Source organism: Anomaloglossus baeobatrachus, chromosome 5, assembly GCF_048569485.1.
Source record: "Anomaloglossus baeobatrachus isolate aAnoBae1 chromosome 5, aAnoBae1.hap1, whole genome shotgun sequence".
Taxonomy (NCBI): Eukaryota; Metazoa; Chordata; class Amphibia; order Anura; family Aromobatidae; genus Anomaloglossus; species Anomaloglossus baeobatrachus.
Genome location: NC_134357.1, coordinates 182,689,539 through 182,716,095, shown reverse-complemented (window position 1 = coordinate 182,716,095; position 26,557 = coordinate 182,689,539).

The following is a 26,557-nucleotide window of genomic DNA, read 5'->3' as shown; positions in this document are numbered from 1 at the left end:
CCGTGGACAATCCAATGTGCTCCCTTTTTTACGGACCCGAACAACTGTAACAAAGGTAGATGATGCACAAAAAAAGAACATGCTTGAATGGATCTCAAGTGCTCCAACAAGTGCCCTCTCCTCCACCTCAACTTCAACATCCAAAAAACAACAGTCCTCTGAGTTGTCATCCCAATCCCACTTGCTTTCTCCCAGCTCTCAAGTCTCCACCCACCCTGCAGAGTATGGTGTAGCAGAGATGGCAGAGAGTCTGCAGAGCTGTTCAGTCACACTATAGCCTGGGAATCAGAGGTCTGCTCCCAAGCTACAGGGAGTACAAACCAGAAAATAGTCTGCAGTGATGCCCAGAAGCTTTGTGACTCAGATTCTGGCCCTGATGACCAAGTTTCTGAGCATAATGTACACCCTCATTCACAAACTGTAACACCTGTTAGTGGAGACAATGAGGAACATACTGATGACGATGAGACGCAGATACCTGATTGGGATGACAACTTAAATATTCAGTCAGGGCAGGACGAGTTTAGGTCTGAGGGCAAGGGAAGTGCAAACACAATGCTTGATGATGAAGTTCTAGATCCCACTTACTGTCAACCCACAGTCATGCACTTGAGAAGGTCACCAGAGGCGGTGGAGAAGGATGCAACTGACGACGAAGTTACCTTGCGCCTTCCTGGACAGAGTCAGAGTACTGCAAACACGTCTACAACTGCATCCTCAGCCACAACTCTGCCACTGAGCACAAGTCGGGGTGGCTCTGCAGGTCACATGGCCTTTAATCCTTGCCTAGCCTGGTCCTTTTTTGACCTTGCAAAGGATCTCCCAAATCATGTGATCTGTAAAATTTGTCGGCAATCTATAAGAAGAGGCCAAAAACTCACCAGTTTGACAACTTCTTCCATGAATCGTCACATGAATACCAAGCATAAGTCCCAGTGGGAAGCTCACAGCTTACCGTGCTGCAATGCAGCCTAGCGGAGCGGGCCAAACACCGTCTGCCCCTTCAAGTTCCTCCACGGGCTATTCATCTTCTATGACTGTGGGGACAGCTGTCACTACTGGTTTTCCACGCAGACCTTCCACCACTTTAACCGCAGTTTGCTTGGTAGGTTGTCACTTGGTTTGGAAGGGGAAACAAGTGGTGGTGTACAGCTCTCTCAGACATCGAGAGCACCAACTTTGGATGAAGGCAACATCATGTCTCCGACTGCACTTTCCTCACAGACCTGCATTTTTCCAGGGACACCCTACTCACCACCGTCTCCACACAGCAGCCAGATCTCTGTCCCTCAGATGTGGACAAATAAAAGGCCATTTCCTCCGAGCCATGACAAAGCTAAGAGGTTGACGTTATCCCTCTGTAAGCTCTTGGCTACTGAAACACTGCCTTTCCGCCTGGTGGACACATAGGATTTTCGAGACCTTATGTCCATCGCAGTGCCCCAGTAACAGATGCCAACTCGCCACTACTTCTCCAAGAAAGGTGTGCCTGCGCTACACCAGCATGTCGCACACAACATCACCGCTTCCTGGAGAAACACTGTGTGTGGCCAGGTGCATTTCCCCACTGATACTTGGACCAGTAAGCATGGACAAGGGCGTTACATGTCGTTGACTGGGCGCTGGGTAACTATGGTGAGAGATGGAGAAGGGTCTGCTGAACAAGTCTTGCCGTCCCCACGACTTGTGCGTCAATACTCTTTATGTAGAAGTTCCGTCACTGCTTCTGCCTCCTCAACCTCGTCTGGGTCCTCCACCTCCACCCCAAGTCTGCCTGGTCAGGCCACCTGCGTTGTAACTGCGCACAAGGAATCCCGCACACCTCCTTACTATGCCGGCAGCAGAGCTCAACGGCATCAGGCTGTCTTTACCTTGAAATGTCTTGTAAATAAGAGTCACACAGCGGAGGAGTTGTGGTCAGCTCTTGCGAGCGAGTTTCGTAAATGGTTGTTTCCACTCAACCTGCAGCCAGGGAAGGCCATGTGCGACAATGCTGCAAACCTGGGTGCGGCCCTTCGCCGGGGCAAGGTGACACACGTGCCTTGTATGGCTCACGTGTTGAACCTTGTTGTCCAGCAATTTTTAACCCACTATCCCGGCCTAGATGGGCTTCTGCACAGGGCACGGTTACTCTCTGCTCCCTTCCGCCGTTCAACCAGCGAAGCTGACCGACTTGAATCGCTTCAGAAGTCTTTCGGCCTGCCGGTTCATCACCTGAAATTCGTTGTGCCGACATGCTGGAATTCGACTTTCCACATGTTGCAGCGACTGTGGCAGCACCGCCGAGCCCTGGTGCAATATGTTATGATATATATGACACCAATGCCACACTAGTGCAAGACTTCCTGGACGAAGCACACGAGCTGCGAAACGCGCGTCAGTGTTGGTGGGGGTTACCACACGGATACCACTTGTCTCATCGGGTAATATGATATCATGATGTATGCTTTATTAGCCTTTACCACGTAGCCTCTTTACCCTGTTCACATTACTCTCTATGTTTGATACACTTGTATCTCCTTTTTGGCTATGTTGCTCATTGACAAACATGCATAGATATCAAAACTAATGGTATGTTTACTAGCTGATGTGGTATTTGGTGGTGCTGATTGTTACCACTAGTGTTGTACCCCCATGTGTCTTTATTTCATCCGTCACCTGGGCGGTTCCATGCTTTTGATATGTTTTTAACTTATTTTTGAATAAAGGTTATCTTTTTAACTATCTTTATTTTTTGCTTGTCTAATTATTGGTGGTTATGTTATGATATATAGCCTGGGCCAACGAGATGCAGAGGTGGGGAAGATCACACTGCTGGAGTGGTCTCAGATCAAGGACCTATGCACCCTTCTGCATAGTTTCGACATGGCGACGAATATGTTTAGCGCTGACAATGCCATTATCAGCATGACAATTCCAGTCATTTACATGCTGGAGCACACGCTAAACACTATTCGGAGTCAGGGGGTGGGACAAGAGGAAGGGGAGGAAGTACAGGAGGATTCATATGCGCAAGGGATACCAACATCACCAAGGTCCAGACGTTCATCATCACCAAGGCGGCAGGCATGGGACGCTGGGGGAGAGGGATTAACAAGGGTGCATGGTAGCAGCCAAAATGTAGAGGAAGGTGCAGGAGACCATGAAGAAATGGAGGACGAACTCTCAATGGACATGGAAGACTCAGCAGATGAGGGAGACCTTGGTCAAATTTCGGTTGAACGAGGTTGGGGGAAGATGTCAGTGGAAGAAAGCACGGTTATTACCTCTACGCCACAAACATAGCAAGGACTTGGTCCGCATGGATGCGCAAGACACATGAGCGCCTTCTTGCTGCACTACCTCCAACATGACCCTCAGATTGTCAAAATTAGAAGTGATGATGACTACTGGGTTGCCACACTATTAGATCTCCGGTATAAGTCCAAATTTGGTGAAATAATTCCAGCCATAGAAAGGGATGCACGTATGCAGGAGTATCAGCAGAAGCTGTTACTCAATCTTAGCTCAGCCTTTCCACCAAACGCCAGTGGTGCACGGAGTGAATCTCCCAGTTGTCACTTGCCAAGCATGGGACTGTCTCATCATTATCAGTCAAACCATACCAGCAACACCGTATCTGGTGCTGGTACCAGCAATTTTATGGAATCGTTTCATAATTTTTTTAGACCATCCAATGTAAGGCCACCAGAGACAAGAAGTCTGACACATAGTCAACGGCTGCAGAGGATGATACAGGAGTATCTCCAAGTGAACATCGATGCCATGACTTTGCAACTGGAGCCTTGCTCATTTTGGGCTTCAAATCTTGAAAAATGGCCTGAGCTCGCCACTTACGCCTTGGAGATCTTGTCGTCTCCCGCAGCCAGCGTTGTCTCTGAACGTATCTTCAGTGCTGCTGGGTGTGTGCTGACAGATAAGCGCACGTGTCTGTCCAGTGACAATGTGGACAGACTAACGTTCATCAAGATGAACAAGTCATGGATCCGCAAGGACTTTACTACCCCTGTGTCATCCTGGGGAGAGTAAAGGCTGGCGTATTTTTTAATGTGCTTGATGCAAATCAACCTGTCCAGTTTGCAACTGGGGCCAAAGTGCTGCTACTGAAGTGGTGTCTGTGGGGCCCAATTTTTGGAAAAAAGGGAGACTCTGCTTGGAGTCCCCTTGCGGTGTTTTTAAAAATGAACCAAGATGAACAAGTCATGGTTCAGCAAAGACTTTGCTACCTACCCCGGTGTCATCCTGGGGACAGTTAAGGCTGGCGTATTTTTGAATGTGATTGATGCAAATCAACCTTTCCAATTTGCAACTGGGGCCCAAGTGCTGCCACTGAAGTGGTGTCTGTGGGGCCCAATTTTTGGAAAAAAGTGAGACTCTGCTTGGAGTCCCCTTGCGGTGTTTTTAAAAATGAGCCAACTTTGCTACCTACCCCGGTGTCATCCTGGGGACAGTTAAGGCTGGCATATTTTTGAATGTGCTTGATGCAAATCAACCTGTCCAGTTTGCAACTGGGGCCCAAGTGATGCCACTGAAGTTGTGGTGTGTGTGGCCCAATTTTTGGAAAAAAAGGGAAACTCTGCTTGGAGTACCCTTGCTGTGTTTTTAACCATGAGCCAAGATGAACAAGTCATGGTTCAGCAAGGACTTTGCTACCTACCCCGGTGTCATCCTGGGGACAGTTAAGGCTGGCGTATTTTTGACTGTGCTTGATGGAAATCAACCTTTCCAGTTTGCAACTGGGGGACAAGTGATGCCACAGAAGTGGTGTGTGTGGCCCAATTTTTGGAAAAAAAGGGAGACTCTGCTTGGAGTCCACTTGCTGTGTTTTTAACAATGAGTCAACATGAACAAGTCATGGTTCAGCAAGGACTTTGCTACCTACCCCGGTGTCATCCTGGGGACAGTTAAGGCTGGCATATTTTTGAATGTGCTTGATGGAAATCAACCTGTCCAGTTTGCAACTGGGGCACAAGTGCTGCCACTGAAATGGTGTCTGTGGGGCCCAATTTTTGGAAAAAAGGGAGACTCTGCTTGGAGTCCGCTTGCTGTGTTTGACATGATTTTAGAAGGGCATGCCATGGCTATATCTGTGCCTCGTCCTCTTTTTCCTCATCCAGCTGTTTTGTTTTCGCAGGAGTATTTGTCCTTGTCACTTTCCCATGTGTTTGTGTTGTCTTGGGAGTTGTTTGTCACCTTTTGGACACCTTTGAAGATGTTTTCTATGTGTTTTTATGTGTTTGTGATTGCCTCCCATTGGTTTTAATGGGGTTCGAGAGGTTCGTCGAACGGCTAGCCGAACCGAACTCGACCGCGGCCTCCGTTTGACGAACCAAACCGAACTCAAGCTTCTAGAGGGTCGCTCATCTCTACTCAAGACACATGGACTGCACACGGACATGACACGTTCGTATCTCACACATACATGGACATTCAACACGCATGCACGGCAAGCATACGGCATCACACCGATGTCACACGTACCTGAGAAACGGACATCCAAAATGAAACACGGACCCGAAAAACAGACCGCAAGATACGCAAGTGTTTTTTGCGGACGTGTGTTTCAGGCCTAACATTGATCAGTAAAAGATGGATATGTGACAGGTGTGAGCCTGGTGCTTTGAGACACCTGTCACTACAGCTAACACAAAACATGGAGACCCAACTAGGAGTCTCCACATTTCATAAAATTAAGGGCTGACGCCACTAAAGTGGGATCAATTGACCCAGATTGCAAATTTTTTAAGTGTGTAGTATGGATGCATGGAACAGGGCCTGGGCCAGGGCTTGGCCCAGTATTTCTACCTTAAACATTGATAAAAAACAGGTGTAAGAGTGACAAGTGTGGCCTGTTGCTCTGAGACCCCTGCCACTTTAGGCAACACACAACATGGAGACCAAACTTGAGGTCACCCCGTTTCAAAAAATTATTGGCAGACACCACTAAAGTGGCATCAATTGCCCCAGTGTACAAATAGTAAAATGGCAGAGCATGGATGCATGGGACAAGACTTGGCCAAGCATTTCTACCTTAAACATTCTTCAGTAAAAGGTGGAGACCTAGTGCCCTGAGACGCCTGCCACTACAGGCAACATATAACATGGAGACCCAACTTGGAGTCTCCACATTTTACAAAATTAAGGGTAGACACCAGTATAGTGGCATCAATTGCCCAAGAATACAAATAGTATAATGTGCATCATGGATGCACGGGGAAGGGCCTGGAAAAAGGCATGGCTCATCATTTCTTCCTTAATCATTGATGATTAAGAGGTACCTGTGTGAGAGGTGTAGGCTTAGTGCTCTCACAGCATTGCCAAATTTGAGGTAACACAGAGCAAGGAAACCCAGCTTGGAACCTCCACATTTCAAAAATTAGGGGCAGACACCAGGAAAAATGGCATCAATTGCCCCAGAGTACTAATAGCATTATGACACAGCATGTATGCATAGGACAAGAACTGGAGCAAGATCTGGCCCAACATTTCTACCTTAAAGATTGATTATTAAGAGGAGCATGAGTGAGAGGTGTAAGCATGGTGCTCTAAGAGCCCTGCCAAATTCAAGCAACACACAACAAGGAGACCCAACTTGGCCATTCCTATGACTAAGGGCGGCGTCACACGCTACGATTTATCGGGCGATATGTCGTCGGGGTCACGGATTCCGTGACGCACATCCGGCATCGTTAGAGATATCGTAGCGTGTGACAGCTTTGAACGACTGTGAACGAGCAAAAATACCTTATCGTTGCTCGTTGACACGTCGTTCATTTTCATAAAGTTGTTCCTCCTTCTGCGTGCCGACAGTTCGTCGTTCCCGAGGCAGCACACATCGCTCCGTGTGACACCCCGGGAACGCCGAACACAGCTTACCTGCATCCCACCGGCAATGAGTAAGGAAGGAGGTGGGCAGGATGCTACGTCTCGCTCATCTCCGCCCCTCCGCTTCTATTGGGTGGCCGCTGAGTGACGCCGCTTTGACGCCGAACGTCCCTCCCCTTCAGCAAGTGGATGTTCGCCACCCACAGCGAGGTCATTCGGGAGGTAAGTACGTGTGTACGGACTGGGGTGACCGACTTTGTGCGCCACGGGCAACAAATTGCCCGTGACGCACAAACGATGGGGGCGTGTGCAATCGCTGATCCGATCGCACAATATATCGTCCCATGTAACGCCGCCCCAAGGGTGTCTTTTTGTGTGCCAGATACGCGTCAGGTGTTAACATGCTGAAGTTTTTTAGTGTCTTTAAAATGCTTTAAATAAAGATTTTTTATTACTCATCGCTTCTTGGAAAATGCCGTTCCTTCATTCCTTCATTTCTACCTTACTGAACGTTACTGTGGTAATTATTAGACATATTTTTTTTAATTAATAAAATTATGGTTAGTCTTCATTAGTTGCATGTGTTCAGTATTTTTTTTTTCTGATGTCCGCTAGTAGATTTTTAGTTTAGGAAATTTACTTGAAAACGACTGTAGTAATTATTTAACTACAGTTTTTTCTATTCTATAGATTTACAGTTAGCGTAGCTTAGTTGAAGGCATTCAGTAATTGTCGTAACTTACTTTCACAGAATATTTTTATAAATTTTTATATTCTCATTTTTTTATTTTTCAATTCTGTTCTTCTATCCTTTTTCTATTCTTTTGTTATTCTTTTTCTACTTTCCTATCTTTTTCTTTGTCTCTTCTAATACAATAAATTTTATTCTAATCCAGTAAAGTTTACACCGAACACATCTGAATAAAATTTGGTTTCAAAACACAAATAAAAAGGACTAAACACACAGGGTTCGTTCACACGGGTATTTAAGCTGGGGTCACACATAGCGACAGCGACAACGACATCGCTGTTACGTCACCATTTTCTGTGACGTAACAGCGACCTTGTAAGTCGCTGTTATGATCGCTACTTAGCTGTCAAACACAGCGACGCAGCAGCGATCATAACGTTGCTACATGTGCAGAGAGCAGGGAGCCGCGCACACTGCTTAGCGCTGGCTCCTTGCTCTCCTAGCTACAGTACACATCGGGTTAATTAACCCGATGTGTACTGCAGCTACATGTCACAGTGCAGAGAACAGGGAGCCGCGCACACTGCTTAGCGCTGGCTCCTTGCTCTCCTAGCTACAGTACACATAGGGTTAATTACCCGATGCGTACTGCAGCTGCATGTGCACAGAGCAGGAGCCGGCACTAGCAGCAAGAGCGGCGGAGGCTGGTAACGAAGGTAAATATCGGGTAACCAGGGAAAGGTCTTCCCTTGGTTACCCGATGTTTACAGTGGTTACAGCTTTCCGCAGCTGCCAGACGCCGGCTCCTGCTCCCTGCTCGCTTCATTTCGTCGCTCTTTCGCTGTCACACACAGCGATGTGTGCTTCACAGCGGGAGAGCGACGACGAAAAAAATGAAACAGGACATTCAGCAACAAGCAACGACCTCACAGCAGGGGCCAGCTCGTTGCTAGATGTCACACACAGCGACAACGATGGGACGTCGCTGCAACGTCACAGAAAATGGTGACGTAGCAGCGACGTCGTTGTCGTCGTCGCTGTGTGTGACACCACCTTTAGACCGGACGAGTGCTATCCGATGTTTTATAAGATAGCACTCATTCCAGTGTTATACTAAGGGGAAGTGCCCACCAGCAATTCTTTTTCTCATGCCGATTGGGCGTGATAAAAATATTGCTGCATGCTGCAATTGGCCGCGTATCTCAGATGGCGCCCACACATTCAAGTGAATAGGTGAGAGCAATGCATTACACTACACTCGGATTATATCTGAATGCAGTTCAATATACGCCGACAAAGACATACTACAAAATTTGGATGCGAGAGAATTGTATTAGGGCAAATGACGCTTCGCTCATGCTCACAGCACAGTTTGCATAATCCATCGAATTTTCTTACATGAGAGAATCATCACCAGTTTGAGAGAACCCACACACACACAAACACACACACTGTGGCAATGAAAAAATAAAATGTCCCACTCTTCCCAAAGAGTATATTCAGCCACACCTTCCTTGGTTCCAATGATACTGAGGGACAGAATGCCACATTCCTCTATTTTTCCTCCTCCTCCATCTCCTATAATGATATAAAACACCAACGGAGACACATCAGGACTTGAGATGAGGCAACGCCAACAGTTAGTGACCCATTGTGGACCCCTCAGTTTGTAAATCTCATTGTGGCATAGACAAATTTATTTGTCTAACTATTTTTTTTACCAAAACCACACTTCATCAATTGCTAATAGATTTGGAGAAATGATGACGTTTTGGGTCCTTGGGCTTCACATTGAGATATTAAAGAAGCCAGAACTTATGCAGCATTAGACTGTGGATGTTTTATATAAAACTCCAGTTTTCCACATGGCAATGACCCGCACACGCTTTGAAGCCATTCTGAAGTTTTTGCATTACAATGATAATGCTCATGTGGCGCCCCTGACCCGGTGAAGCACCACTGAGTACTGCACCCATGCTGGGACAGTACTTCCAGGTAAATCCTAAGGGCCAGAATGAGGTGTGTACGGACAGACACATAGCAACCAGGTCTCCCACACCTTCAGAGGGGACCCTTGGGTCGTCTCCAGAGGGGGGCTAGCCTTCAATTCTTTTCAGGAGGTCTAGTGGAGGGGATGGGAGCTAAAGTGCAGAGGCTGTCAGGAAAGGAGTGGAGCGAGCCAGTCTGGTAGTGGTGAGCAGCGGTTGCTAAGGGATACGCACGCTCACACTAGTCAGACCCTGCGCGGTGTAGTGACAGTTAGTGGGGGAGAACGGTCATCGAGTGAGGACGCTGAAAAGGTGCTTTTAGTGACTAGGCACGTAAGGGGAACAGGTCCCTAGAGCAGACCCCATTTTAACGATCTGCTAAATCTGCCGGTGAGGGAAACTACAAGTACCTCACCAACCACACAGAGTCCGAGTCTCAGCAGCAACGCAGGGACCCATAAGGAGACAGAGCTTGAAGCCATCTCACCTGGTCCACGCTGCCGGCAAACGGGCCAAACACAGGGGAGAAAAGGCAGTAGCGACTCCCTGGATGGACCCCATGGTACTTCAAGTTAGGGGTTATCCAAACACAGAAGTGCTAGGAAGGCGAGCTAACTGGTTACCCTCAGACTGGTCCAAAGGAGCCCTGGTTCTACCTGGTTTATTGCAGCATCGCCCGGGTCAGCTCACTTTAACAACACCTGAGTGAGTAAAAAGCAGTTGAAAGACTTCTGGACTGAGCTTGAGTTATTTCCCTGCCTCACTCACGGGAGGCTACATCATCTTACTGCAGACCCTATCATCCCCAGATGCTCGTAAAAACCTGCAGCTGCAGTCACTCACATCCCTGACCGCAAATCGTGAGTGTCGTCACAACATATAAAATAAAAATTGTACATTACCTGTTGCCATATTAAACAAGAAACCCTGTGGTGTCCCTGGAGAGGATCAGCATCCCTGGGGCGACACACTCAGTGTCCTTCTCGATATGGCCCCAACTTTGACTGACTTTTCAAAGTCAGATTAGGAATTCATCCCTTCATGTCACTCAGAGTTTTGCGCAAACTTCACCAACTGTCAAGGTGGCATTGGGCTCTGTTCAGATTGCAGATTCTGATACTCCGCCTGATGGTTTCTCAGGTATCTGGCAAACTAGGGTGTCAATCTACTGTGTGCTGATTCTCAGGCAGGCTAGCAAAAGTTAATTTCTGCTGGTCAGCTTGCTCCTTTTGTCACATATTGTGGGGAGGCCGATCACATTTTCTCCTCGCCTATGCAGTATGTTCAACTTTTTAATTGCGTTTTATTTCACTTTTTTCCGCAGTATGATACAAAAGCATTATTTTACGCTTTTTCTTAAACTGTTCACTAAAAGGCTAAAATAGTGTGACAGTTTTATAGACCAGGTCGGGCCGGACGCGGAGATACTACATATGTGCACTTTTTGTTAGTTTTGTTTTTATATAAATAAATGTATTTTGGGTTATAATTTTTTTGTTATTTTTATTTTTACATTTTTAAGGTTTGATTTAATTTTTATTACCTTTTTTTTACCTAATTCCTATATGGGACTTTCACTTTTCCTAGTCTCATCGCTGGTATATTGAATTGCCATGCAGCAGCATAGCAATGCATTATACTGTCAACGTCAGGCTGTAGATCGACTGCCAGACTTTGCTGGAGGCTGGGTATGACAGGCCACGGTACATGGCAGATTCGGAGGTCATCATGTGACCTCTGACTGCCATGACAATACTCCGGTCCCCCATGATAGTGTTAAGCGGGCTTTACACGCTACCATATATCTTACGATGTGTCGGCGGGGTCACGTCGTAAGTGACGCACATCCGGCATCGTAAGTTATATTGTAGCGTGTGACAGCTACGTGCGATTGAACGTTAAAATGTTCATAGCATGCACGTCGTTCAATTGCTAAAAATTGAACGTGAGGTTGTTCAATGTTCCCGAGGTACCACACATCGCAGTGTGTGACACCCCAGGAACGATGAACAGATCTTACCTGCGTCCCGCGGCTTCCGCTGGCAATACGGAAGGAAGGTGGTGGGCGGGATGTGACGCCGAACGTCCCTCCCACTCCAAGAAGTGGACGTTCGCTGCCCACATCGAGGTCGTATGGAAGGGTAAGTACGTGTGATAGCAAATAATCATTTGTGCAACACGTTCAACAAATTGAACGTGCCGCACATACGATGGGGGCGGTTACGATCGCATACGATATGGTATGCTTAATCGTAAAGTGTAAAGCAGGCTTTACAGGAGAGCTGGGAGAGGTAAGAGAAGGAGCTCACTGCTCCTTTGAAACATCTATGTGCCGAGATTGTTATTGATCATGGCACATAGACGATCGTGAAGGGTTAACATCCCCAGGACCTGATCCAATCCTGTGATGGCGATCCTCTTCTGACCGCCGACCGTGAGCAATGCACAGAGCCCAGCAAGCACCGACATATATTTACAATCGTCTATCCTGAACCCGTTAAGAATTCACTCTTTGAGCTCAGTTTGTGTTTTCAAATGTCCATTGATTACACTGTCTTTGATCTTTTTGGGTATATATTTGTGTTTCTTCAAATACTAAAGGCCCTGTCACGTACAATGACATCATTAACGACGTCGCTGCTAAGTCACCATTTCTGTGATGTAGCAACCACCTTGCCAGCGACGTCGTTATGTGTGACATCTACCAACGATCAGACCCCTGCTGCGAGATCGCTGCTCGTTCTTAAATATCCCAGTTCCTTTTTTGATCGCTGGTATCCCGCTGCGCCACATGCATCCTTGTGTTTGATGCCGTAGCAACGACGATCGCTAAGGATGCTGAAGGCAGTGACATGGGCCTGAAGGCAGTGACATGGGCATGTTTTTTGCGGTGTATTTTATCAACGCCACCTCAACTCCGATTGGTGGTCACAACAGCGTTTCGATTGGGTAACTTGCCGAAGACATTACAGTGATTTCATTCTTTGTTCCGTACTTTTTTCCACACGGTTTGCCGTAGAGTCTCTGTCTGTGTAGCTAGTGCGTTGTTCTTTGTGGATCTTCCAACACCTTGTGATTAAAAAGGTAGGTATGCTTAGGTATGGTGGGCTTCTACATTTTTATTTCTTCCTGTCAAGATGGGGGATGGGGTGCAGAGTGTACATTAATAAGAAAAAAAATACTTTTTTGAATTTACCAAATGGATACAATGAAACAAAGAGTGAAAAATTTAAAGGGGTCTGAATAATTTCTGTACCCACTGTATATCCTGCCTGATGATGACGCCTAATTAGTCTGGAAGGCTTATTTTGTAACATCACTTATTTTTTTTCTGTTAGCCATTAAAAGGTGTCATATCTACAAGGTTATTATTTTGTTTTCTTTCTGATAGCAATCAATCTTTTTTCAATTAGCTAGCATGGTACCAAAACCTGTTTTAATTTCCTTTAACTTGTGTATTATGTCACTTGTGATAATATTGGTATTAGTTCAGTAGTTTTTGTTAATGATCAGTTGAGACAAAATAAAACTGTTCCTAATGCCATAGATATATGACATAACCCAAAGAATTATTTTTGTATATTCGCTTGAGCAAAGACCATTTTGCTAGGAATATTCCCTTTAGTAATATTTTAGTTAGTATTCAATGTATGAATTTTGTCTCCCTCTGGTGGCGATACCATATAATTACGTACAGAATTAAATCAAGGGTCATTTTCTTGCAGTATGCTCTAAAAACTAATGGTTCAAAGTACTTTAGAGATTTTTCTAAAAACTGTCCCACTAAAAAATGTTAACACAGTAATGACCATGCTGATGTGAAACTTTTTTTAACAGTGTTTATAAATATTTTACTGATAATGTGCTTTCAAAATGGATGTAGTCGGCATTACTGAAATACTAACGTTTTTATATTTTTTTATACCAGTAGGGAAAGTTAACTTTTCCTTATGTTATCAAAGAAATTTGTCTCTTTCTTCACTCCGCAGTCAGGTTTTTTGCCCCATGTACTGATCATTTATTTATTTCAAATTTTATAATTTATTATAAATTTATTTCATTTCATTTTGAGCTAGTTATTTCCACAAATTGCCCATGGATTGGCTCGGTGTGTTCATCTGGTAAGAACAGGAGCTGCCTGCTAGTACATGCAGTAGTATGGTCATAAATCAGTCCTCAGAAGTGCATGCTGCAGTAAGAGGATGAAGTTCGTGCGTAAAGCCTCAATCACACATCCGTGTTTCCAGTACGTGTGGTGTCCATTTTAACACGTACTGAAGACAAGTTCACACGTAAACCCATTAAGACCTCCTTCACACATCCGTGAAAAACACAAACGTTTTGCACGGCCATGGTGAAGGTGCATATGTGTGTGCATGTGAGTGTATTCCATGTGCTGTCCCTGTGCTATCCATTTGACATCCGGATAGCACATGGACAGCATGAGCTGGTATACTTACCTGTCTTTGGCGGTGATGTTGTGCTGCCCAGTGCCCCGTTACCTTCAAGTCGTCTCAGGGTCTTCAAGGACGGCGCGTCCTGGGTCCTTCTGGACACAGGTATGTTGACTTCTATAGGATTCATGACGCCACTCTCAGCATTGCGGTCAGAGCGACCGCCACTGCAGATTAGGGGACACCTGAGGCTGATGTGGAATGCAGTTAGATGTGGTGGCATCCCAAGAGTGAGGCTGGCCCCAGGGCCCGGTCTAGGTGTGTAGTACCACAGGTCGCAGAAGAACTCACACGCACATCAGACATGTCTTTCAGGGTTTTTACTAACTTCAGATGGCAGGGGTGAGTTAACCCGGGCGATGCTGTGATGCTCCAAGTGGGAACCAGGCTCCTTCAGGCAGACTTAGGGGGTGGCTGCTGACTCGCCTTCCTAGCCCTAGTGTTTTTGTGGTGACCCAGACTTGTAGTCCTACGGGGTCACCCAGGAAAGTTGCTTCCGCTTGTTCTCCCCTTTTTCGGCCCGTTTGCTTGTAGCCTGGACGAGGTCACTCCGGCTGCTTGCCTCTTGTGATCTATGGGCCCTCTTGTTGCTAGATGGCTGCAGACTCTGTGGTGTTTTGGTGGAGGGTATGAAGTACCCCCACCTGCAGGTTGAGCAGGCCAACGAATGGGCCCCTGCTCTGAGGACCTGTAACTCCGTGCGGGCCTGGTCCTCACCTGGCAGTCCCCGTACTCAGCCGCCTCTCTGCACTCCGGCCTTAGGTGGATTTCGGGCAGCACTACCAGGCGACTGTTCTCCCCTGCCAGCAACCACTGCACCTGCGGTGTCTGACTAGTGACAGCCTCCAGGTTTCCCCCTTGCGGCTGCTCTCTTTCCCTGAGCTTCACTGACTGACTGGCTCACTACTCCCTCCCCTCTGTGCCTGCCTACGCAACTTAGCAACCAGACTCTCTACCACAGCCCTTGAGTGGAGATGGAGGCCACGCCCCCTCCTGGATTCCCCAGGAGTCCCTTCAAAGGTCAATGTGGGAGACCTGGTTACTATGCGCCTGTGTAACCACACCCCGGTCAGCCTTCTGGATTACCTGTGTTGTACTGCCCCCAGCATGGTCAGGGACGCCACATTCCCCCTTAGTTATCAACAGCACGTCCTTGGGCTGCAAGACAAACATTTTAAAATGCATAAAACAGTAAAACATTGTAAAAGCATCATAAAACACTGTAAAACCACACCAGGTACCACTTTTCACCACCCTCCACCCACAAGTCCGTTACCCACCCAAAACCCTCTCAGGAGGCAGGTCACCGGTCCTTTTAGCAACCAGGTCTGGGCCATCTGTTTCCCCAGACCGTTCCTCCAATCTTCTTCTCCTGGGGCTCGTGGTTGAAGCAAGCCCCTCTCCCGTCAAGCCGCTTCTTCGACCTCTTCTGGCAGGATGTAGAGGTGGCTTTCCTGGTCAGGTTGTTAATGGGTAAGCCTCCCTTGTGGAGCTGCACCTTCGGCCTCTTTTGGCAGGAATGTAGAGGTGGCATCCACAGTCAGTCCAGGCAAGATACCCACTTTATGGTGGCAAGCCAAGCCCCATAAACAGGCATGCTCTCTGGTCACAGACGAGCCAGGCTCCATAAAAGGGCATGCTCTGGTGTTGGTACCTCTGGGGTAACTATAAACACTGCGAGAGTTTTTGGCTATAGCCAGTTCATAGTCTAATGGTCCTTGTAAAAGTGCACAAACCAGGTGCAGCTTCTTGGTAAAACAGGGTTCTCACATTAGTTCATGTGGGCACATTCTTGAAACTGGAACGTTGTAAACCTCAAAACTGTAACTTTGCTGTACTCTTCTTTACATAAACTCTCTTTCCCCCTTACCAAGGCTTTGGCCTATAGGGCTTTGGCACTGGACAATCTCTGTATCTTCTTCTGTAGCCGTATCTTCATCTTGTTCTTTGTCTTTGTCTTCCTTATCTGTTTCTGTTTTCTTTCTCTTGGTCTGTTTCTTTATCTTGCTCTGTTGACCTTGGGGTAGGCTGGGTAGAGAGAGCAGGGCTGCAGCAAGAGTTCCTGCGGCATGTCACCACGTCCAGTGCATACCATCCACGTTCTCCTTGATGCTTGGTGAATTCCACCAGGTCTCCCATATGCAGGTCTCTGCCAGGGTGTCCTCTGGGCAAGTGGGAACGGACGTCTCTCCTGCTGACGAAAATGCCCTCTTTGACACCGGGTGCTACGATAAAGCCGTATCCAGACTTGAGGCTAAACTCTTCAACCACTCCACGGAACAGAGGTCCTCTCACCTGGTGGCGGGCTTTTCTCAGAAGCTGCTTCTCCTCCAAGTCCCGGGCAGTGACGTCTTCCTTCTGCCGATCGGGAGACTGCTGTACTGTAGTTTGTTTTCCTCGGGCGCGGCGCCGTTTTCTGCTCGTGGGGCTCTTCTGGACTGCGGGTTTCCAAGCCACATACATTCTGGGTATTGTGATGGCTAACGCTTCATCCTCAGCGGGGGACGTCGGGCTCTCCTCATCCCAGCGGGAGTACGGTAGCATTTCTGGCTCCGGGCTCCCCTCAACCCCACAAGGTGCTGCGTCCTCCTCTGACGGTTCCGGAGACGGCTCCTCAGCCTCCAGGCCTCCCCTCCCCCTTAGTTCTCCTGAGCACTCCTCCGGTAGCAACACTGGGGGTAAACGCTCTTCAGCAGGCGAGGGTGGTGGGCTTATCTTAGCCAGGGCTGCTGCTGGGACCACTACGTGTCCGGGTAACTGCCTGGGGACGACGTACCGGTCCACCAGCTCCTTGGGGTAACGGGCACTTAGCTCCTCCTTCAGCTTCAGGAAAACTGGGTCTTCTCCCGGCGGAGACGCAGAACCTGATTCCCTGGATGGTGGCTGAGTTGCGATCACTATTTCTGCCTTAAAGGCTGGGGTAAGTGGCCTTGCGGCCTGGTCTTGGCGGGCCGAGCCTAGCATGGCTGCGGCCTGGTTTTGGTGGGCCGAGCCTTGCGTGGCGGCGGCCTGGTCTTAGCGGGCCACACCTAGCATGGCGGCGGCCTGGTCTTGGCGGGCCGAGCTGGGTGTCATTGCTCCAGGCATTTCTGCAGGGATCGCGGGCTATACAGTGGGGGTTGTAGCGGGCGTCGCTGCTGTGGTCCGGTCTTGTCGGGCCGAGCTGGGCGTCATTGCCCCAGGCGTTTCTGCAGGGACCGTGGGCTTCGCAGCGTGGGTCATAGCGGGCATCGTCTCCGGGATCGCAGCAGGGATCGGTGCACTCGTGCGGGCAGGGGCAACACAGGACTCACCCATTGGTAGCATCATCAGAGTCTGGGTTGGCGCCGCCCGGTGTGGCACTTGTCGCGCGGTCCACCTCTCGTAGGCCCGAACCGCTGTAGCCATCTCCCGGAGCTCGGTGCATCCTTCCCTGATCTGCTGCACGATCCTGGCCTCCAGCCGGTCGCAGAACTGGGCAAGCTCCCAGTCCCACCAGGCAGCGGAGCCTGGCTCCGGATCGCTGTGTGCAGACGCCATCCTCTCTTCTCTCTCTGCACAACCTTCCACCTTCACTTCCTGCAGCCAACTCGTGACTCCTTCTTCCCGCCGTCTCTGGACAACTACACCTCCATCGCTTGCGAGGTCAGGACGCTGCAGGGGTTCTCTGGGTTGCCACACCTCTTCGTGGGCGGTTACTTCTTCTAGTGCGGGCTTCTGTTGTTCTTTGCTGCACTTTTCATGGTGGAAATATGGCGGAGCTTCAAACTTTTTAAGTGGACCGCCAAGGCACATGGTCACCTGACTTAACAGGTCTAGTCCATATCCTGTTCGTGACGCCAGAGTTGTGCCGCACAGTGTCCCGTTACCTTCAGATCGTCTCAGGGTCTTCAGGGACGGTACGTCCGGGGCCCTTCTGGTCACAGGTAGGTTAACTTCTATAGGATTCGTGACGCCACTCTCGGTATTGCGGTCAGAGCGACCGCCACTGCAGATAAGGTGACGCCTGGGGCTGATGTGGAATGCAGTTAGATGTGGTGGCCTCCCGAGAGTGAGGCTGGCCCCAGGGCCCGGTGTAGGTGTGTAGTACCACAGGTCGCAGAAGAACTCACACGCACATCAGACATGTCTTTCAGGGTTTTTTACTCACTTCAGATGGCAGGGGTGAGTTAACCTGGGCGATGCTGTGATGCTCCAAGAGGGAACCAGGCTCCTTCAGGCTGACTTAGGGGGTGGCTGCTGACTCACCTTCCTAGCCCTCGTGTTTTTGTGGTGACCTAGACTTGTAGTCCTACGGGGTCACCCAGGGAAGTTGCTTCCGCCTGTTCTCCCCTTTTTCGGCCCGTTTGCTTGTAGCTTAATAATACGTTTATAAACTTATAAAAATAAAATACTTGATTAAATTCAATTAAAGTTAAAATAGTTGGCAATTAACACCATAAAAACCACATGCCTCCACAGTCAGAAGCCAAAACTTGTCCTGCTAGGGTGAATGCACTTATGAAAACACATGATGAGGTATAGACAAGTATTTAGCAGTGCTGGAATAGAAATGACACATAAGGGCCACAACTCACTTATGAGCTAGGGAATCCAGGCTAACGATCCCCTATATTTACCCTGCCTTGCAGTTGAGTTTAATACACTATATGTTTTTGGGTGCCCCTGTGCCGCCCCGTGCCAGCAGACACCGCTGCTCGGATCCAGACCTCCTAAGGGGGGTGGCTCGAGGGTCTCCGGATCCGGGGGTCTCATGGACACGCCAAATAAATGGCGAAACGTAGATGTATGGGCTAGGCCGTATTAAGTTTGTGACGCCACCCATGGGGTGTGGTGAGTTGAGACACCACCGCTGCTGTTATGGGACACCCGGGGGAGATGCAGTGGCAGCTAGATGTTAACCCCTCCATGGATAGGGGTGGTTGCCCCGGGACCCAGTGTCTCTGTGCAGGGTATAGCGATGGCAAGGGGATGTTTTATTACTCACAGTCAATAAATCACATGAGTCTTTGGTAAACCAAGGTGCTGGTGGCCGGCACCACAGCAGGTTGCATTCGGATCCACCACCAGGGCTGGTGGTCTCTATCCTTTTCCTCTGCACTGACTAAGTGTAAGGTGGACTTCCTAGTCTGGAACTCAGGAGTCCGCTCCCGGCTGGATGTGGCCTATGGAGCCATGCCCGCAGACGCTGGCCCGTGGGATCTATGACCTCCTATCCCTATCGGTGGGCTGTTGTCTTCTATGAGGGACTTTGGGTGGGACAGGACCTCTATTCCTGGCCTCAATCGGTTAATTAACCAGGCCGCTGGTTTCCAGTCCTGGCTTCAGGGTCCGCGTAACCCCCTTTGTGCTTCGGTTTCCGGGTCGGTTTCTCATGTCGGTACCGGCGGGCTACAACCCTGACCAGGTCCACCTCGGTTCTGCCGAGCCGTCTTCCCGTCTCCTGCTGACGGAGACCACCATCTGCCACCTAGCCAGAGGCACCAGGGCTCCAACCCTGGTACCGTTCAACTTGAACCTCCTCTGCTGGAGCTACACCTAGCTCCAGCCCACACTCCTCTCAACTTGAGCTACAAACTCTTTCTGCTTGTTTTCCCGCCCTGGCCTGTCTAGACCCCTGGGTGGGCGTGTCCAACCACCTGGTCCCGCCCACTGGTGTGTTTATCTTTCCCTAAGGGGAGGTGACTAGGGTTTCAGGTCGGCTGTGTGTTTCCTAAGTGAGGGAAGGGTGTTGTGCAGGGGCCTATCTGTGACTACCTGGTTTTGCCAGGACGTCACATTCCCTCTCTGCGACGGCTCCCCCTAGTCTATCCCTAATAGCTACTTCTAGCCATAAATATGGCATCCATCACCCAAACCATAAAGTGCAAACAGTGCAAATAAGTACTGAAGTTTACAGTATAGAGTCTCAGGTTATATATGTAGGAGTGCAATAAATGATGTTTCAAAATGAAGAAACAAGTGGGGTTAATACAACAACTTCCACACCAAATTATGGAGTTAATACAATTACTCCCACACTAGTAGTGTTTTAGGTCTATAAATATGTACCCCAGTGAGCAAATATTGATCTGCCGAGATCACAACAAGAAACAGTCCCAAAACAAATTGAGTCCTATGCAGAGATAATAACGCAGAAAGTAAGATATACTTATCTGCAAGGGTCATCACAGAGAATCCCGACACATTTCCCCCCTTCCTTTATGGGTTTCATCAGGGGATATAAAATAGGCACAGGGTCGGTGCCATGATAGTTAGACCATATTATTTGTCGCTCATTTAGTTGCTCCACACTCCGTATTTTCTTTGCGGGAGGACACCACTGCGATCGGGAAGCATTCTATGCTCCATTGCTGAGACATGATTGCGGGACGTGGGAACGAGCTATTAGCTGCATGCTACTGGGATAGAGAGCGACATCTATGCATTAAGTGAGTAAATAATTGAGCAACAAATATGATAGTCTAACTATCATGAGACCGACTCTGTACTTATTTTATATCCCCTGATGAATCCCATAAAGGAAGGGGGGAAACACGTCAGGATTCTCTGGGATGACCCTAGCAGATATCTTACTGTTATCCCTGTATACTGTTATCCCTGTATATAATTTATTTTGGGACTGTTCCTTGTTGTGACCTCGGCAGATAAATATTTGCTGACTAGGGTACATGTTTATAGACCTATTACACTATTAGTGTGAGAGGAACTGTAATAACTCCATAATATGTTGTGGAAATTGTTGACTTAACCCCATATGTTGTTTCTTCATTTTCAACATTTATTGTATTCCTACATATATGACCTGAGACTCTATACTGTGGACTTCAGTACTTTTTTGCACTGTTTGCACTTTATGGTTCGGGTGATGGATGCCATTGTTATGGCTAGAAGTAGCTATTATGGAAAAACTACGGTGAGCCGTTGCGAAGCGTAGTTGTCGCGGGCGGAGGAGGGGACGCCGCGCCCTCCCTACTGCTCGGGACCGGCTGCTGCGGCCCGCTGCTGCCGCTGCTCGGTGGCTCGAGCGATGGGCCGGATCCCGGGGGCTCGAGCGGCGCTCCTCGCCCATGAGTGAAAGGGGGTTTTTGGGGGCGGGGATTGGTGATTGTCCGTGACGCCACCCACGGTTGTGGTGATTTGCTGACACCACCGCTGCTCTGTATGGGGATCCCGGGAAGGATGGTATGGAGCAGCCAGTTGTTGTGTTGCCCCTCCGTGAGTAGGGGTTGGTGATCCCGGGGCCCAGTGATGAGGTGGGAGATGCAGGGCTTGGTGGGCGTAGGGACGCAGGGGCAGCGCTGTGCCTTGCGGCACTGTGGTACTCACTCAGCCTGAGACGATGACACAGTTCTCGGTAAAACACACGGCTGGAAAGACGGTTCCCACGGACGGCTGCACTTGCTTTCCCCAGTAGGTGACGGTGATGTCCCTTTTCCTGCACCTAATGTTTCTGTGTTGGTAGCGATGGGTTCCCACCGGTAACCCGCTCCCCGGCTTGGATATGGGCCGGAGGAGCCTTACTTTGCCCGCAGGCGCTGGCCCTGAGAAACTGGTGCCTTGGTGGTGGCGGTGTCTCTCCGTTACGGTTGGACTGTTGCCTTCAATCGGGACTTGGTTGTTAGGAGACAGATGTCCCCTTCACTGACGGATTTGGCAAATTATGGCGACTCCTAGCCTTGCCGGGATCCGAAAGGCCCCTGCCCTGGTGCTGACTGTTCTTCGTATACTGCTCCAGACCGCTGGGCCACTACCCGTCCGCGGTCCTTCCAGCAACCTCCGAGCAGTCCCCCTGCAGACTGTCACCGCCGTCTGCTGACCTTGCTGTCACTGTCCGGGGCACACAGCCGGACCAACTTCAGGCTTTACTACTCTCACTTTTTCTGTCACTTCAGCTTTTCTCTTTAGCTCCACTACTACTTCCTTCTACTTTCACTTCCCTCACTGTTCTTCCTGGTTCTTCCCGCCTCCAGGGCTGTGAACTCCTCGGTGGGTGGAGCCAACCGCCTGGCCCACCCCCTGGTGTGAACACCAGCCCCTGGAGGAAGGCAACAAGGATGTTGGTTAGCCTTGGGGTTCCTAGCTGGGGTGTAGGGTGTGGTGGTGTGATGACCTGTGACCCCTGGCTTGCCCAGGGCGTCACATTCCCCCTTAGCAAAATGCAGACCGTCCGCGGGCTGCCCGTCCAACACCGGTTTTATTTTCTGTAAAATATGTAAAAAGGTAAACGGTAACATATAAATCATAACATCATCCCACAACGGGAGGCACATTTCTTAAACGTTGCAAAACGGTTTATGGTTACGGTCTCCGCTCTCTCCCACCCAAGCAACCTGGCCCTGATGCTGCCCCTAAAACCCAGGCAGCACCCCTTGACCCAAGTCCAGCACAAGTTACCCGAGCGGGATCTGTCCTTCCCCTCCAGAGGGTAGCCACCGGTTCCTGTGGTGGCTGGGCCCCAGCCTGCTCTGCTGAGGGCCCTCCCTCCAACCTGCCTCTCTGGAGGCGGCAATGCGGAAACGGTAACGGTAAAACAACTTATTTACAAGCCACTAGCGTTTGTGGTTGCCCTGCAAGTTCACGGGCTTGTCCATGAGCAGTTCCTCATGCAACGTTTTAAACGGTCCCCACGGGGACAACGGTGCCGGCAACGGCCGGTTTCCTAATCACAGTAGAATCAGGTGAAGCTTCGGTAATCAATTTCTTATCATTTTCCAAACAAACTTGCAAACATGCTGACTGGTGGTCCCAACGGGGACTGCTGCAGCGGGCATCCGCTGCCCTTGAGGCGGCTACCACCGCAGGGGGTCGGCCCACTCAGGGACCGAACGGTACATGGGGTTCTCCTTCCATTGGCAGTTCAACCCCAAACCACTGACAGCCGCTGGGAATGGCGGCAGAGGCAGCGCACTTGGGACCTCCTCTTCCATCAACGGCATTCTCTCCGGCCCCCCGGCCGCGGTGCTGATGTCCGTCTCCCACTCAATCAGGGCTGGTTCTGGGGTTTGGGTGGACTGGTCGCGACGCGGCACGGCCGCAGCGGCCCCTTGCTCACGGGCCCCCACTACGGCAACCATCCTGCGCATCTCTGCCTTCCAGTCCATCAACTGCTGCAGGCTCTGCGCCCTCACCTTCACTCAGAACCGGCCCAACTCCCGCTCCAGCCATGCAGCGGTCCCGGCGGGGAGTTCACCCGGGCCGCAGTCCTCAAAAGCTACTCCGCCTCGTTTCCCCCAGAGCTTGGGTATTCCTGTGGTGGGTATTCCCGCACTCCAATTCGAGGACGCCGCCATTTCTCCATCTGTGTCCCCCTTAGCTTCTTTTCGGCCCCTCCTCTATTGGGGCGGGGTTTTTGGCCTTCGTGCCTCTGCTACTCGAGAAGACGCTTGAGCGGGAACTTTTCGCGCCAAAGATGGCGACTTCTGAAATTTTTCAGCCGGATACCTCCGGCGGTCACAAGGCGCACCTCTACCCAACGGCAGAGCGGTAAGATCCTGTTCGTGACGCCAAGTTGTCGCGGGCGGAGGAGGGGACACCGCGCCCTCCCTACTGCTCGGGTCCGGCTGCTGCGGCCCGCTGCTGCCGCTGCTCGGTGGCTCGAGCGATGGGCCGGATCCCGGGGGCTCGAGCGGCGCTCCTCGCCCGTGAGTGAAAGGGGGTTTTCGGGGGTGGGGATTGGTGATTGTCCGTGACGCCACCCACGGTTGTGGTGATTTGCTGACACCACCGCTGCTCTGTATATGGATCCCGGGAAGGATGGTATGGAGCAGCCAGTTGTTGTGTTGCCCCTCCGTGGGTAGGGGTTGGTGATCCCAGGGCCCAGTGATGAGGTGGGTGATGCAGGGCTTGGTGGGCGCAGGGACGCGGGGGCAGCGCTGTGCCTTGCGGCACTGGGGTACTCACTCAGCCTGAGACGATGACACAGTTCTCGGTAAAACACACGACTGGAAAGACGGTTCCCACGGACGGCTGCACTTGCTTTCCCCAGTAGGTGACGGTGATGTCCCTTTTCCTGCACCTAATGTTTCTGTGTTGGTAGCGATGGGTTCCCACCGGTAACCCACTCCCCGGCTTGGATATGGGCCGGAGGAGCCCTACTTTGCCCGCAGGCGCTGGCCCTGAGAAACTGGTGCCTTGGCGGTGGCGGTGTCTCTCCGTTACGGTTGGACTGTTGCCTTCAATCGGGACTTGGTTGTTAGGAGACAGACGTCCCCTTCACTGACGGATTTGGCAAATTTTGGCAACTCCTAGCCTTGCCAGGATCCGAAAGGCCCCTGCCCTGGTGCTGACTGTTCTTCATATACTGCTCCAGACCGCCGGGGCCACTACCCGTCCGCGGTCCTTCCAGCAACCTCCGAGCAGTCCCCCTGCAGACTGTCACCGCCGTCTGCTGACCTTGCTGTCACTGTCCGGGGCACACAGCTGGACCAACTTCAGGCTTTACTACTCTCACTTTTTCTGTCACTTCAGCTTTTCTCTTTAGCTCCACTACTACTTCCTTCTACTTTCACTTCCCTCACTGTACTGCCTGGTTCTTCCCGCCTCCAGGGCTGTGAACTCCTCGGTGGGTGGAGCCAACCGCCTGGACCACCCCCTGGTGTGAACACCAGCCCCTGGAGGAAGGCAACAAGGATTTTGGTTAGCCTTGGTGTTCCTAACTGGGGTGTAGGGTGTGGTGGTGTGATGACCTGTGACCCTTGGCTTGCCCAGGGCGTCACATGGGCACCTATAAACCTATGGTGTATTAACCTTTGCTGCCAAGCAGGGTAAACATAGGGGGTAGCTAGCCTGGCTTCTCAAGCTCATTATTGAGTTGTGGCCCCTATATGTCATCTCTATTACAGCTTTGCTAAATACTCGCCTATACCTTATCAAGTGTTTTCATGTGTGCATTCACCTTAACATGACAAGTGTCATCTTCTGACTGTGGAGGCATGTGGTTTTTATGATGTTAAGTAACAAGTAGTGATGAGCGAGTATGCTTGTTACTACTCGGTACTCGCACGAGTATCACTGTACTTGGGCTACTCGGCGGGGACCGAGTAATCTCGCGATACTCGTGCTGTACTCGTGGTCTTCATCCCTGCATGTTGGCACTCATTTGAGAGCCAGCCCTCATGCAGGGATTGGCTGGCAGACCACTGCAATGCCACAGCCCTGTTAGTTGTGGAATTGCAGTGATTGGCCGGCCTGCACAGCGTGACCGAGCCTTTATACCGGCGGGTGCGCTGTGCTCTGCTCACAGCCATCCAGACAGTCAGTGCAGGGAGAGTGTTGCTACTTCAGGGAAAGGTTTGCGGCCCTTTATAGTTATTTCCGTAGCAGGGCTGCAAACAGTGTGACCAGAAGTCCTTCTCAGGACTATTATAGTTGTATACAGGCAGGCAGGGTATAGCCAGGTCGGAGTACAGGAGCAGAGTCCTTCTCAGGACTATTGTTGCTGTATACAGGCAGGGTATAGCCAGGTTGGAATACAGGCTAGTGACCAGAAGAGTCCTTGTCAGGACTATTGTAGCAGTATACAGGCAGGCAGGCAGGCAGGCAGGGTATATAGCCATTCCTAGTGGTGACCGTATACCAGCCTTCATCATATCTGGGGCTGGTGTACACAGTCTAAAACAGTCCTGATAGTGTCAGACTTCTCAGTAATTGTCGCTCCTAAAAACCTGTTAGGTTCTTAGTGCGTCCGTGCTTGCATTTAAAAAACGCACGTGTGTGCCTGTCGGTGGCAGCGTACAGGTGCACGTTTTGCACAAACTATTATATAACGCACAAGTCTAGTGAATAATACACGTCAGTCAGCAGTGTCTGATAGTGTCAGACTTCTCAGTAATTGTCGCTTCTAAAAACCTGTTAGGTTCTTAGTGCGTCCGTGCTTGCATTTAAAAACCGCACGTGTGTGCCTGTCGGTGGCAGCGTACAGGTGCACGTTTTGCACAAACTATTATATAACGCACAAGTCTAGTGAATAATACACGTCAGTCAGCAGCGTCTGATAGTGTCAGACTTCTCAGTAATTGTCGCTCCTAAAAACCTGCTAGGTTCTTAGTGTGTCCGTGCTTGCATTTAAAAACCGCACGTGTGTGCCTGTCGGTGGCAGCGTACAGGTGCACTTGTGTGCGTTTTGCACAAACTTGGATATAACACACAAGTCTAGTGAATACACGTCAGCACAGCATTGCAAAATGCGCAAGGGTGTTGGCAACGAACAAGGAAGTGGACGTGATGGTGGTGCAGGCAGAGGCCGAGGTCGTGGGCAAGCTCTAATTTCGCCACAACAAAGGGCCACATCTACTCGCTCGCACGTCCTGTCCCAAATTCTTGGGGACCGCAGCAGTACACCGCTCTTGAACCAAGACCAGTGTCAACAGGTTGTTAGTTGGATAGCGGATAATGCTTCCAGTCAGATTGGCACCACCACAAACACTCTGTCTTCCACACGGTCAAGGGTCAGTAGCCGTGATACTGCACCGCACATTTCAGAACCTGATCCTCCTTCCTACCACCAGGCAGAGTACACGTCCACGGACATTACTGATCCCACACTTGGACACTCGGAAGAGCTGTTCACGTTTCCATTCGCACATTCTGGCCTCTCGCCAGCTCATGTTGAAGTGGGT